This window comes from Microtus oregoni, unplaced genomic scaffold (assembly GCF_018167655.1).
Source record: "Microtus oregoni isolate MIOR12 unplaced genomic scaffold, Mior012 000008F_ref0000371, whole genome shotgun sequence".
NCBI classification, from domain to species: Eukaryota; Metazoa; Chordata; class Mammalia; order Rodentia; family Cricetidae; genus Microtus; species Microtus oregoni.
In genome coordinates, this window is record NW_024543067.1 from 53,996,280 (window position 1) to 54,011,318 (window position 15,039).

Sequence of the window (15,039 nt, forward strand, 5' to 3'; positions counted from 1 at the left end):
CCCCATTCATTAAAAGTTTGCTTTTTTTCTCCTCTAGCAATCTAAACCAGGTCTTCAAATAGACAAGTGAAACAACACTAGCAAGGTGGTTTCCACTGTGTGTGGGCTTCTAATTTTGAATACATGTTTAACTAAATAATTAAATTTAAGTAATGTATAATTCAAACATCTGATTCTTTTTTCTTTACATTTTTCCATTTGAATACAACATATTCCTTTCAATTTCCAGTACAATAGGTATGATTTATTGGTTATTGATAGCTTATTGCAAGCTATAGAGTATCATAATTGTCCCAGGATTCAACCAACCTATTAATTCACATGTTCTTTTGAATATTTTATTACTATTTTGTAAATATGAGCATAATATGAAACTGGATTATGGTTGTTTGTTGTGGACCCCTGTGTCTAGAGTTTCTGCAGTGGTCACTTTATTTTGAATTGTTCCTTTGGTTAGAAAAAGCCAGGATTTTTGCAGTAATGAGTTTAGTTCATATACAAAATTAAAATTATATAATTGGAATGTTTCGAGTATCTATTAACTCAATAAATAAAGTCCAGGGAAAGAAAGTATGCCAGCAAAAGTCATTAAACCAGGAGCCACAAAAAGGGACTTTGAATAGTTTTCTCCTGCAATTGGCTCACTGAGGGATTATGGCAATCATAGTGTCATTAGAATCTTAACTTTCTTCTGTTGAGCATTACAAATATTTCCCTTGCTTTATTAATCTCACATTATCTTTCTCACCAACAAGACTGTGCATTAGTATTGTTTGGAGTAATGAAGATTACTTTATTGGTCAATGAAGGCAGGCTACATTTGCTGAGTCCAAAGTGGCCTTTGAGACTCTAGTTAGGATGAGAGCTTCAGACAGTGCAGGGCAGTCAATGGAAGCCTCTGTGGCTTCTTTTAGCTTTTCTGGAACTTGATGTTGTATGGGCTATGAGATTGGCTCCAGCTCATACCCAGGGTGCCGAAGGCAAAATGCTTCTCAGGAGTGAAGGTAGTGTAAAAGATTTCTACAATAACTTTATACAGGCTAATGCTCTTTTCAAGTGCTCTTTTTTGTTCTTTTTCTATGCTGATGATAGTGTCCTAAATCTAGCTTTTGTATATTTCTTCTAAAATCTATTCTCTTATAAGAGCCTTGAAACAAAGAGGAGCTAAGTCACTCACAATAGCAACACAAAGGTCCAAGACCATAGTAGCAAAACCTCAAAAAGACAAGGGGGTGCACAATTTCTAATGACATCCTTGAGACACAGACCCATTGTTAATAGACTTGCACGTGAAGAAGAATTGGCATGCTTTTCTTAGTAACCTTGGTTGGACTTTTGTGACTCTTAGCTTTCATTTTTTCTTTTTCAATTGTATTTATGGAGCTATATTTTTTTCTCTGCTCCCCTCTCTTCCTCCCCCTTCCCTGTCCTTCCTCCCCCTTCCCCTTTTACCATGTTCCTTTATCCCCATGCTCCCAGTTTACTCAAAAGATCTTGCCTTTCTCTACTTCCCATGCATATTAGATACATATGTGTCTCTCTTAGGGTTTTCTTTGTTTTGTAGGTTCTCTGGAGTTGTGAAGTGGAGACTGGTTTTCTTTTCTTTATGTCTAAAAGCTGCTTATGAATGAGTAAATATTATACATGTTTTTATGGGTCTGAATCACCTCACTTAATATGATGTTTTCTAGATCCATACATTTGCCCGCAAATTTCAAGATGTTGTTATTTTTTTCCACCGTGTAGTACTCTATGGTGTATAGTTTTCTTTTCACAAAAAATCTCTAGTTTAGTTAAACTTATTCTGAGATAAACATGAGCTAATTATGTGTAGTTAGGAAGGCAGGCTTGTAGGTATCTGTAGTCCTTGTGGAACACCATATCTAACTATGAAGATGTCCCAGTATATACTCTATATATCAACTACATGTCTAAATGAAGAAGTCATATATTTGACCATCCACAGATATGTGTGCTCATATGAATGAGATGCAATCATAAGATTAAATGTATGAAAATGCATTGTATCAGGGTGTAGTAATAAGGGCGGCGGGGCTGCGTCCCCAGCACCCCAGCTGCCCGCACAGCTAGCTTATGCCTGAAATAAAAACACACAAACTGTATTCATTTAAACACTGCTTGGCCCATTCTCTTCTAGGCTAATTCTCACATATTAATTTAGCCCATTTCTAATCATCTGTGTGTAGCACCCCAAGGTGCACTTACCGGGAAGATTCTAGCCTATGTCCATCCTGGGTCGGAGCTTCATCCCGGGAACAGGGCATGGCGTCTCTCTCAGGCGTCTGCTCCAGAAAGGAGAGCTGTCGAGACTGAGCTCACTTCCTCTTCCTCCCAGCGTCCTGTTCTGCCTACTCCTCCCACCTATCTTCCAACCAATAAAATGGGCCAAGACAGTTCCTTTATTAGCCAATGACCTTCCTCCATCATCAGGGGGATATCATAGCTGTTATTATACAAGTGAAATTACAGAAAAATAAGAACAGTTTTCAGAATAAGCTGTAATTATGTTGTGGCACATAATAACTTATAACAAACAACATGGAAATTGTGAGGATTGAAGCATATCTCTGGAGAGGTTAAAAAAACTTAAGTTAATTGACAGTTTATAAAAGTTTAACCCAAAGGAAGTTAGAGGTAACTAAATTATTCCATCAATGTTGACTTTCATATGGGTTTCCCTAGAGGATTTCTCTGCAAAATGAACAAAATATCTACCAAATGAACTGTAATAGCATAATAAAAGTATCAAGCACAAAGAGATTATTTCCAAATAAATACCAAAGAGCTGCCTTTTTCCCTTTATGAAACAATGTGAGTGGATAAAGTGTTTATAGTCAAGAGTCTTTTTAAAACAATCACCTGAAACTGAGCTGTGGTGTCACACACCTTTAATCCTAGCACTTGAGAGACAGAGATGGGCTAATCTCTATGCATTCAAGGCCATGCTGGTTAGTTCCAGGACAGCAAAGGACTGTTTCACAGAGAAACCTGTCTCAAGGAAACAAAAGAAGAAAGAAACAAACAAAAACCAAAAAATGAAAAATGAAAAAAGAAAACAAATCATGAAACATGAAAAATTGTAGTTACTCTAAGACTTTTCATTCTAGATAGAGTAGAAAGAGGCTATCTTCCACAGTGTTTAGGAACAGAAAAATCTCATGCATTCTGTTATCCTGTTTTTGTTTTCTCGAAATATAAATTAGTGAGGGGATGTTATATATTAATGTAACATTAATCATGAACAGAATTAAAGCATATTCACTCTGGAGGGCAACCACTTTTTAGACAGTACAGGACACACCCAGACACAAAGTTATTGGCATAGGGAGGACAAGTTGGACAGGGAAGAGAGAGGTGTTGCATCTAGATCTGGAAAAGAGCAAGTAACAAGCAAAAACTGAAATTTTTTCACTTATTTATTTATTTATTTATTTATTTATTTTCTTTAATAGTTGGTTATTAAGGAGAAAAAATGTAAATGTGTATTAGGGTGAGTTGGGAAATCCTAGTTGGCTAGGTTAGCCAAATGGTGAATTTCCATTATTAGACCTTAATGCTTTGTCTCAGGAATAATTCAGTTGAATAGAATTGTGGAGTGTAATAATGATCCTTTTGTATTAATAGCGCTTTAAAGAGAGTGTATTTTCATTCGAATTTATAGAACGTCATTTTACCCTCTTCTACTATCTCAATAAAGTCTCTTGAAATTTGAAAAAAAATTCAAGTATTTGTTAGAAGTATTATTATAATTGCTGCATGCTACGTTCAAACCCAGGGATTCACTTCAGTTATTAAGAACTCGACTGTCCATAAACAGCCAATTTGGGTGTGGGGTAGGCTCTGTCAATAGAATGATTCCTAACACAATTATGGGTGTGGCGTTCTCTGCAGACTCCCCTGGGTGATGGTTCCTGTAATGATTTTAGGAGGAAATTGGCTCCTGACAGATCCCCCTTTCTTTTATAAAGACAGGCAGCTATTAAGTGAAGGGCATCAGGTCAGAGTCCAACCCTGGTGTCAGATCCAAAGGAGAAGGGACTGGGACAAGGAGAGACCCTCCTCTCGAATGGTGAAGCAATTTACCTCTCCTGGGAACAGAGGGGTGCCTTATGATTCTTAATTTTGGGCACCAATAACTCCATCTTCCAGACAAGAAGAAAGGGTGTTTTCCAAACCCAGTATTCACCTTTTAATCTGGCCTTTGGTATCCTCCTTCCTAAATGCCTACTCCACATAAAATTACGTGTGCTGCCTGCCAACAATTAGGGCAGTGTAAAAGGGATCTAAATCTAAAATTTTTAGCATATGCATTAAACCCAAACACTTTACAGCGTGTGTCAATCCTTTCCCAACATCTATAAGCAGTTATAAGTATCATTAGATCAATTTCAGTAAGAGCACAATGACATACATTGTTGTTATTAAATACCATCAGTTCCAGTCTCTGAGCAACAGTGACAGGAACCCCCAATCTTTCCCCTTCTTAAGTGAAGAGGGGTTAATATTTTAATTAAAATGAGTTTTGCGTCCCAAAGATTAAAACTGTCAGATGTTTAGTCTGCATCAGAAGCAGCTTAGCATTTGTGCTTCAGGGCAGGTGGGATTCCTGAGTGAGGTGAGCTGGAGTCAGCAACCTGAAGCAGCACATCCTGGTACTTATCTCAGCCAGGTCTCCCTGGACTCTAGAGGCAGAACAACACCCTGCAGAGTGGCCTAGCAGCTTCTGTTATCAGGCACTCCTCTCCTTGGGGGAAGGAAAGGCCGGACCAAGGACCTCTCTCCAGTCGCCTCTGGAACTCCTCTGTGTGCATCTGCAGCCTCGACATCAGATCCAGCTTTTATTTTCTTTCTGTGAAAAAAGCATAAACATATTCTCGACCCCAAATATATATAGGTCGGGTTTTTTCATAATGCATTGCAAGGGCTTTTCCACCTTGCCCTAGCAAAGGTTAGCTTGGTGTTAGCAAGCCAGGTGTTATCACGCCAGATCCGTTTGTATCAAGATCTGCTTGTAACTTTTATGAGTTGCTTTCAAGGAGCCTTGTTATGCTCCACAATTTTTTTTTATTTTTAACCATATATGCACTTCTTCCATTGGAAGAGCCATTTGTAAAATTTAGCATAAAATCCTTTAAGGGATTTTTTGCTATAACATTAGCAAAATACAGTTGTGTGAATTGTAGCAATGATCTGGGAAAAGATTATTGTTTTTTGGCCTTTGAATCGAGGAAAGGCAATTGTCCAGGAATCAATCTTAAAACTATCAATGAATCTATTGTTTAGTATAAGAAACATTGATCATAGTCAACATTTTGTCAAACCATTTTCCAGCTTTTCTCCTGCCCTTTTGTATCAGACAGGCTACTGTTCTAAATTAAGAGTTTAATATCTTAACTGGCAAAACTGAGAAGGTTTAGCCATAAACAGCATTTTTTATAAAACTGTTGTAGAATAAGTTTTATATTTAATATACACATTTTCCATAGCTGAATTATAATTAATATACTGTATTTGTTGATTATTGTATACTTTTACCTGTTGATTTATATTTTACCTGCTTGAGTACCTGTCTGGCAGCTCTGATAAGCTCTCTATTGGAAACTGTTTTTTGTAAGAATTTTATCTATCGGCTCAAGGTCTTCCATAAGAATATTATAACTAGGGCTTTAACCATTGTATATCTAATTAAAAGTTTGTAAGCTATCCTCCTAAGTTTTAAGTCTGCCTTGCAGATAGGAAAATGGAAAAAGAAAGAATTTTTAACTAATGATTTTGGCCTCATTAGACACCAACATGTAGAAAAATAGAAAGAGATCCATATCCATCTCTATGTACAAAACTTAAGTTTAAATGAGCCAAAGACCTTAGCATATAAAAATTATGTTGAACCTCACAGAGAAAAGTTTTTGAAGCACACTTTGCCACGTCTCAAACACAGCCTCAGTGGCACAAACATTTGGAGAAACCATAAATCTCCTGAACTGAGAAACTTTTGTATAACAAGACTATATAGTGGGAAAAGATCTTTACTTATCATAAACCCATTTCAAAAATATATGAAGAACTCAGGAAATTAGTTATTAAAAATTAATCCAATAAAAATATTTGTTACAGACCTAAACTGAAAACTCTCAGATGAACTTAAAAATGACTGAGACACTTAAAAATGTTTAAATATAATATCCTTTAGCCCTCAGAGAAATGCAAACCAAAACTCTGAGATTTTACCTTATCCTTGTAAAAGTGACCAAGATTAAAAATTACTGTTAACAATTTATGCCTAAGAAAATGTGGGTAGGGAACACACTTTATTGCTGGAAGTGTAAACTGATGGTCACCTTTGGATCACACATAGTATTGAAAAACCTGGATAAACCAGACTCCCCCAGCAGGAAGAGAGAATCAAAAATCCAGGGCCAGCCTGTTCAGCGACCCTGCATCAGGAACTAGCAGAAGACAAAACCAGACTGCAATCCTGATAACAATCCTGAGAAACAGTGAGTCTCCCCAGTGAGATTAACATTGTACTGTTTTAGGAACTAGCCCAAGAGAAAGACAGACCAAATCTTGAGAATAATCTTGAGAAACAGGGAGTTTCCCCCTGCAGGTACTACTGTTTTAGGAACTAGCTGATTACGACCTTGGGAGTGGTCCTGTGAGGCAGGGAGTTCCCTTGTGACCACCATTGGATTTTTGGAATTTATGACTCTCCTGGACCACTGGGCTGTGGTTTCCTCAAAAATTCTTTCTCCCGGTCACTCGGGGTCGAACTCCTCCCCTGCCAACCAAGGCCACGTGCACGACCTCAGCAAGGATGATCTCCGGGCCTGCGCCATCCCTAGACCCAAGTGAGAGTCTCCCCAGCACTGAGGGACCCTCATTCTGTCTATTTTTTAAAATTAGGCAAATACCTACCTCAAAACTTAGCAATACCCCTTTTGGGCCTAAATACAAAGTTGTTTAACCATAAGACCATGTGCTCAGCTATGCTTACAGCAGAATTACTTTATCATAGCCAGAATCTGAAAATCCAAATGTATCTTTTTTACATCTAGGATAAATGAGACATTATCCTTTTAAATATCCATGAATACCACAAAATATCTTGGGAGTAACTTTAAGCAAGCAGGACAGAAGTTTTGGGTCCTGTCATCTCTGCCTGTGAAGGCGGAAATGTTTTTTATTTTTAACCATTATCACTTGTTAGAGTATAACTCTGGCCCTTGATAAATTTAAGAGGCCTGAGGCCTGAGTCTCAGCATTCCACCTTGAAGCCACACCTGGCAGCAGGAAAGGACCTCAAGCTGAAACAATACGACTCCCACCCAAGAGCGGACCATACAAACAGAAAAACTGTATAAGAACTTTAAATCTTGAAAGATCCTCTACTTTCTTGGGAAAGCAGAAGAAACACAGCAAAAATGACAATTTCACTGAAAGCAGTTTACAGATTCAGTGTAAATGTCCATTAAAAATTATAGCAACATTCCTCACAGAACTCACATATAGATTTAATGTAAATGTTCATTAAAATTATAGCAAAACTTTTCACAGAACTCAAAAGAACAATATAGAACTCAAAAGAACAATCCCCAACCTTATACGAAAGAAATAAAAACTCAGGATAGCCTAAACAACTCTAAAAATCCTCTGAATGTATCACAATCTTTGATTTTAAAACTTTTTTACAGAAACATAGTACTGAAATTAATCTACCTTAGATATAAACTTATACACCTACAAACTAAAGATTTTTGACCAAGAAGCAAGATTTTTAAAATGGAAAAGAAGCATATTTACTGTCCTAAATGAAGCTGCAGCTTTTTGAATCTAGATTCCTGTATAGCAAACCTGCCTGTCAACTTTCGCTCCATATGGCAGGGGTTTAAAGACATAGGCTCTCTAGCCCTAGCAGCCAGCCTGCTTGGCAGGCATAGCTGTGTGGATTGTACCCTAACTTCTCGCATCTCGAGGGACTCCCTTTTGAGTCTGCAAGCAAACACATAAGGCAAACACATGAATCTCTGTTTTTGACTCTTACTCCTCTCTCCCTGAGTGATTGATTAAATTCCTGTATGAATTTCTCTTCCTTTGAAAGTCCCATATCTTTTTGGACGACAGTGATCCTGCGCCTACCTCATTCTGCAGATCTGTCCAAGTTCTACAGCCGCAGAATCTTCTTTTTTCTTCTTGTTGTTGTCCCGGGACTGCGCGTCGTAGTCCGAAAGTTGACCGTGCTCCGAGTCCCTGTTCGGGAGCCACTGTTGATTGCCTTGGCGGGTTACTTTGCTTAGCCTCCTTCCGCTTTCCTAGCTCATATCTTCCAGGTAGTGCCTCTCTGTGACCCTGGAATAACTGACTGCCGGGTGGGTTACTAACCCTAGACTAAGTAACCCGCCAAGGCAATCAACACTCGACTACTTACCTATATCCACAGAAAATTAATATGCATACTCCATTTGTTAACAATTAAAATCTAATGAGAAATTGAATAATTCTATGTACCAAAAATAAGAATAAAATATTGAAGAATTAAAGTATTTTTCATAATAAAAGACCTCAACAAATGTACACTGAAAACCGTCTAACATTGTTAAAAGAAGTGAAGGTATTAATTCAAATAAATATACTTTGCTCATAACTTAGATATATCATGGTTGATATAATGCTTCCACAGTCATACAAGCACATGCTCTTGCCACCCGCATGCCTACACACATACATGTGCACCCACACAACAGAAATAGGCACATATCACACCACAAAATGTAACTAATGAGGAATTAACCACACAGCTGAAAAAATTTGTGGAGAAAACCAAAAAACCCTGCTTTAAGAAATTAATGAGATAACCACACAGAAAGCACAACTTTTAATAAGTGGTCAGAAAACTTACTAGTGTTGTCAATACTTTTTCAAAGCTTGTCAGTAGAACCAGTGCTATACCTATCACATCCCAATGACATTTTAATATTAACATTCATAAATATCAATAAACTATGAATATACTAAGCAACCATTGAGAAAAATATAGATTACTCCCACATCCAAATTTCAAAACTTATTAAAAGCCTATATGGTGATCCAAACATTGTGGTAAGGAGATATAAGCGTGTTGGAATACTGTCTAAGAATAAAGTCATTCAAGGAGAATTCTGAGTGCTTCTAGAAATACTCCAAGAAAGCAAGACAAGGATCTTATGACTTTAGTTTCTTCAAAAATACAGAACTATTTATGGAATATGCTTTTGTGCCCTCCCAGGTGTAGCAGATATCTGTGAATCAATCTCATATTATTCATTACAACTGGCAATTGTTTATATGCCTCTATGGAAAAACATATCTGTGTCACATGTGGTTTCTACTTGTGCTTACACAGTTTACTCAAACAACTCTTTTTAACTCTTAAAGTATAAATTATCTGATATTCTAACCATTGTCTATTGCATGAGACTATAGCCCACCTTATTTATAGGTCCCATTCTACTAGTTCCCACTGCCTATAGAGTGGTTAAAAAAAGAGATGGAATAGAAAACCCAGAAACAAGTTCTGAGATGAAGCTTTAAGGAACATTCGAAGAAGTTTCCAAGAACTTATGTCAGGTGGGATGGGGACTCTTTTCAAGTAGAGATAACTTGAAAGTAGACATGCAAGTAAATTATATAGGACCCACAATAGACACTGCATATCACTTATTCCAAGTGTGTCAAATACCCAGAATTAAGTTTTTTTTAAAGCGTTTATAGGAAAAATACTGCCAAAAACTCAGTCTCACAAGTGGTGATGACTTCTATACAGTAACACGAAAACACAGGGAGCCATAGAAAAATAGAGGAGATTCACCATGAGTACACTTCTCTCACGTAGGTAAAACTGTCCACTTATGAGAGTATATACCATTGACTTAAGCAGATCTATAATCACCTGGGAGTCAGCCTCCTTGTCATGCTGTCCAAGAGTTTCTAGATTGAGTTAAGAGAGGTGGAAAGATATAGTCTGGTTCTAGCTGCACTATTATATGGACTGGCTTCAGACTGATTGAGAAGGATAAAATAAGTAGAGCAGTGACAAACCTTTCTCTTTACTGACTGTGTCCAGTGTGGCCACCTGACCATCACTTCTGCCACCTCAATTCCCCATCATGATACTCTTTACCCTTGTCTGTGAGCCATATAATCCCCCTTTCCTTTATGTAGTTGTTCCCATATATTTTGTCTCAGCAATGAGAAAGGTAATTGCTGAACCACTGAGCAGAATATTTTACAACCATAGACTATACAGATAACTCTTCTTAGTCCATAATGACAACCTGCTAATGAAAAGAGCCATGTATTGTCTATACATGTCCACAGAAAAAAATGCAATTTTCAATGAGCTCATTACCAGTTCTCACCATCATTAGTCAATAGAAACATTTAAACCAAAACTATTATCAGATGCTAATCCTGCAGATCTTTGTAAGACAAAACAAAAGAAAACAGACAAGTGTTGGTGAAGATTCAATTATTTAAAATCTCAACACAATGTTTTTAAGAATTTGGATGTGGTACTGCTGCTGGAAAGCAGAGGAGAATCTACTCAAAAGTTAAATATCCAAGCTGATGAGGTAACTTGAAGATAGATATGATTGTTTCAGTTTATAAATGTATGTTAAATTCTTAAAGAACAAAAATTGTTATTAAGAGAATGTTAACATTCCCTATCTAAGCTGATCTCCTGAAATATTTGTGAAAGTTATGATCCCTGGTTGAAACTATTCATAATTTTTGGTACTTTTCATTTGTTTTGGATGAGTCCATGATCATAAATGATTTACTTCCATTATTTCAGTCACGATACATACATGCTCAGTAATATTTCGTGTTCAATGCCGAAATGAACATTAGCTATCTACAGAAAATAGAATTGTCTAGGTCCTGGAATGTATTTTTGTTGTTGTTTTGTTTTTTAGAGATAGGGTTTCTCTGTGTAGCCTCAGCTGTCCTGTAATTTGCTCTGTAGACCAGGCTGGTGTCTAACTCAAAGACGTGTCTGCCTCTGTTTCCAGAGTGCAGAGATTTAAGCCTTGTGCCACCAAGGACCCAGCAGAATGTTTCAACTGAACTGTGATACTGAACATAATAGTAAAAGTCCTTACTATTATATATTAGGCTAATTGATCTTGAAAAATATATATAAATTAATGATAAATAAAAGGCTTTCAAATAATGAGGATACAATAAATATAAAATATTTTGAAAAACAGAAGGAAAAATATGTGAATATGTTTCTCATATTGCAACAAAAAATTTCACACAGTGAGTTATGTAAACACAAACATTGAAATTTAAGACTTATTGAAGACAATAAAAGAGAAAAGATTTATGATTTAGGAATAGACAAAATAAAGTATGACATTAAAAGTAAAACCTACAGGAGATAAATATATAAATTGCATTTAATAAAATAAAAATATTTTTCTTCTAAAATATAGTATTGAGATAATGAAATTATAAGCCTCATTACTGACTGGACTAGTTTCTCAGATCGAAGTGTCCAGTGGGTTTTAGAAGTAACAACCTTGGCAAAGAATTTGATTCTCAATAAAGGAACATCTGGAGGCATTACCATCCCTGATTTCAAACTCTATTACGGAGCTACAATATTGAAAACAGCTTCTTATTGGCATATAAACAGAGAAGTCGAACAATGGAACCGAAGACACAGATTTTAACCCACAAACCAATGAACACTTCATTTTAGATAAAGGAGCTAAATGTATACAATGGAAGAAAGAGAGCATCTTCAACAAATGGTGCTGGCAGAGAATTCTCAACAGAAGTTCAATTGGCCAAAAGACACGTAAGGTCATGCTCATCCTCCTTAGCGATCAGGGAAGTGCAAATCAAAACAACTTTGAGATACCATCTTACACCTGTCAGAATGGCTAAAACCAAAAACACCAATGATAGCCTTTGCTGAAGAGGATGTGGAGAAATGGGTACACTCATCCATTGCTGGTGGGGATGCAAACATGTGCAACCACTTTGGATATCAGTGTGGCGGTTTCTCAGGAAATTCGGGATCAACCTACCCCAGGACCCAGCAATACCACTCTTGGGAATATACCCAAGAGATGCCCTATCATACAACAAAAGTATTTGCTCAGCTATGTTCATAGCAGCATTATTTGTAATAGTCAGAACCTGGAAACAACCTAGATGCCCTTCAATGGAAGAATGGATGAAGAAAGTGTGGAATATATACATATTAGTGTACTACTCAGTGATAAAAAACAATGACATCTTGAATTTTGCATGCAAATGGATGGAAATAGAAAACACAATCCTGAGTGAGGTAACTCAGACCCAAAAAGAGGAACATGGGATGTACTCACTCATATTTTTTTTCTAGCCATAAATAAAGGACATTGAGCCTATAATTCATGATCCTAAAGAAGCTAAATAAGAAAGTGAACCCAAAGAAAAACATACAGTTATCCTCCTGGATATTGGAAGTAGACAAGATTGCTGGGCAAAAATTAGGAACTGGGGGGTGGGGTGGGTTGGGGGAAAGGGGAGATGAGGAGAGAAAAGTGAGAATGGGAGGATGGGGGAGAGCTTGGGGGAATGGGATGGTTGGGATAAAGGAAGGGTGGATATGGGAGCAGGGAAGTATATATTTTAAATTCCTTTAAAATATTTCTTTTTAGCATTCTGTAGGTTACAAGACTTGAACTCATTTACTAAAATCCTTGAATTTTTTCAGAGAAAGTAATTAGGAGGCTTGGAGTATATTCAACTAGAAGTTCATGATTAAAGTGAGTGGAGAGGCAAGGGACCCTACAACATATTGCTCTATAGAGATCTAAATAATTGGGTAAATTAAAGGTTATATTTCCACCTCTGCCAGAGGGAATATTTTCCCAAAGAGAAATTTGTATAAAATTTTAAGTCTTTTAGAAACCAAAGGCATATTATAATCCAAGTTGCAAATGTAACTTAAAATCTGTATGAGAATTGTACATGAAAGCCAAGAAATTCAAAAATTGCCTTTAGGCCCTCTTTGAGTTTAACTTTGCTATTCAATAACTTGCAGCTTATCCTACCAAGAAAAAATGAAATCCCTAAACTATTTCTAGAAACTTTCATGATCAAGGTACAGCTAGAAGATAAGGATTTTTTTTAAGGTTGAATTTTTGGTGAACAAATTAAAACAATGTCTTTTAGAAGAAATAGAGAATTAGAAAGCACAAAATATCCATAGCAGATTTAAAAGTATATCTTGAGTTACAATTTGTCATTTTGCCATTTCTAGCCTTTAACTCAGTATTTAGTTATTTTTGCCTTGTAAGAGATGTGTTGTCTATTTCAGGTACCGGAGATTTCTAAATACATGAAATTTAATTTACCATTTACACTGGCCTATTACTTGTTCCTGTATTAATATTCTTGGTTTTAACTTGGAAATACTTGTTACAAAAACAGAAAATAAATTACTGTTTTTGAGTGGACTTTTACTTATTTACTTACTTTTTTACTTACTGTTATTCTAAAAATTGATTTTCTGATTTCATCTTTCATTATTAGTCCTTGGTCATAATATCAGTGGTCCAAATGTTTGGCAGAATTGACTGGGGTCTCTTCCTCCTCCTTTGCTCTTCTGTGCATTGATGTATACCAGGCTAGTTTCAGACATTGCTGATACTATTCTAGGACCAATTTCACACCTTTTGCACTTTTCTAGGCCATTTCTTTGGCAGGGTGGAGAAAATGAAGTCTCACTTAAGTTCTTGATCTATAATGCAAACTCCAGAAAATTATTACAACAAAATCAGGTGGATAAGGCACAAATGGATGAAGTTTCTATCAGGAAGGATTACATAGCCATTGGCTGATGAGGGCTACTGCCTATTCCATTTATTCAGGAAGCTGAGATAAAATGATGGTAAAGTTGAGGCCTACCTTGTCTATTGATCAGTACCAGTCTAACCAGGGCAACTTAGAAAAAAAATGTCTGAAAGTCAAATTTGAAATAGAGGATAGAGGGATGGAGAGATGAGGCAAGCTAGTCTAAAACTCAGTGGTAATGTACTTATCTAACATGTGAATTTTTCAGTCTGATCATTAGTAAGACACATAAAAAGCAGTAATTGAAAGGATCAGGTATATAGTAAATACCCTGTTTATAACAACACATACCCATTACAAGTTATTTGTTTTATACAAATGTGCTTCAGTGCATTCTTTATTCAAACATATTAATGCTGAGTTTCTAGTAAAATATTATAAAACTTTAATTAGATTGTCATTTATGTGAACAATAATGTTGTCAGGAAGAATCTCAAGTATAAAAGATTTGCGTTACTGGAAATAATCTAGCAGAATCAAATCAAAAGAAACAATGGGACATATAGTTATATATTCTCTGCAGATCTGTATACCAGATCCAAACATTGAATTTATATCTAGTTTTCAGTCTGGATTATTTTATTTTCTCAGTTAAACTGCTTTTTCTCAATAAATCCTTTCCTTAATGAACTTTTTCAAATATGTATTTATTTTTAAAGCTTTATTTTCTGCGTGTGTGTGTATGTGTGTGTGTGTGTGTGTGTGTGTGTATGTTTGTGTGTGTTCACTGGTATGCACGCATGTCTAAGTGTGAAGATACACATGGAGTCTAGAAGAGGACTCTGGATTTCATAGAGCAGGAATAACAGATGATTTTGCGTTACTTGTGATGGGAGTTGGGAGCCAAATGGATGTCCTATATGTGAGTAGGAAGAGCCCTTAATTACTTATACATCTTCCAATTCCCTAAAGTATGTGCTATTATTATCACTGTTATTGTTTTAGACCTCTGGATATAGAACTTGGAGATTCACATGCACTAAGCAAGTACTACACTTTAGAGGACCATTGTTGGCACTTGAGTTTTCATTTTTGAATGTGTTTATTTTTTTTATTTCCAGAGGAGAAATAAGGCTGGCATTTCTCAGGTCCACATAGTTATTTATTCAATGAGTCAGGAGCTGTGCT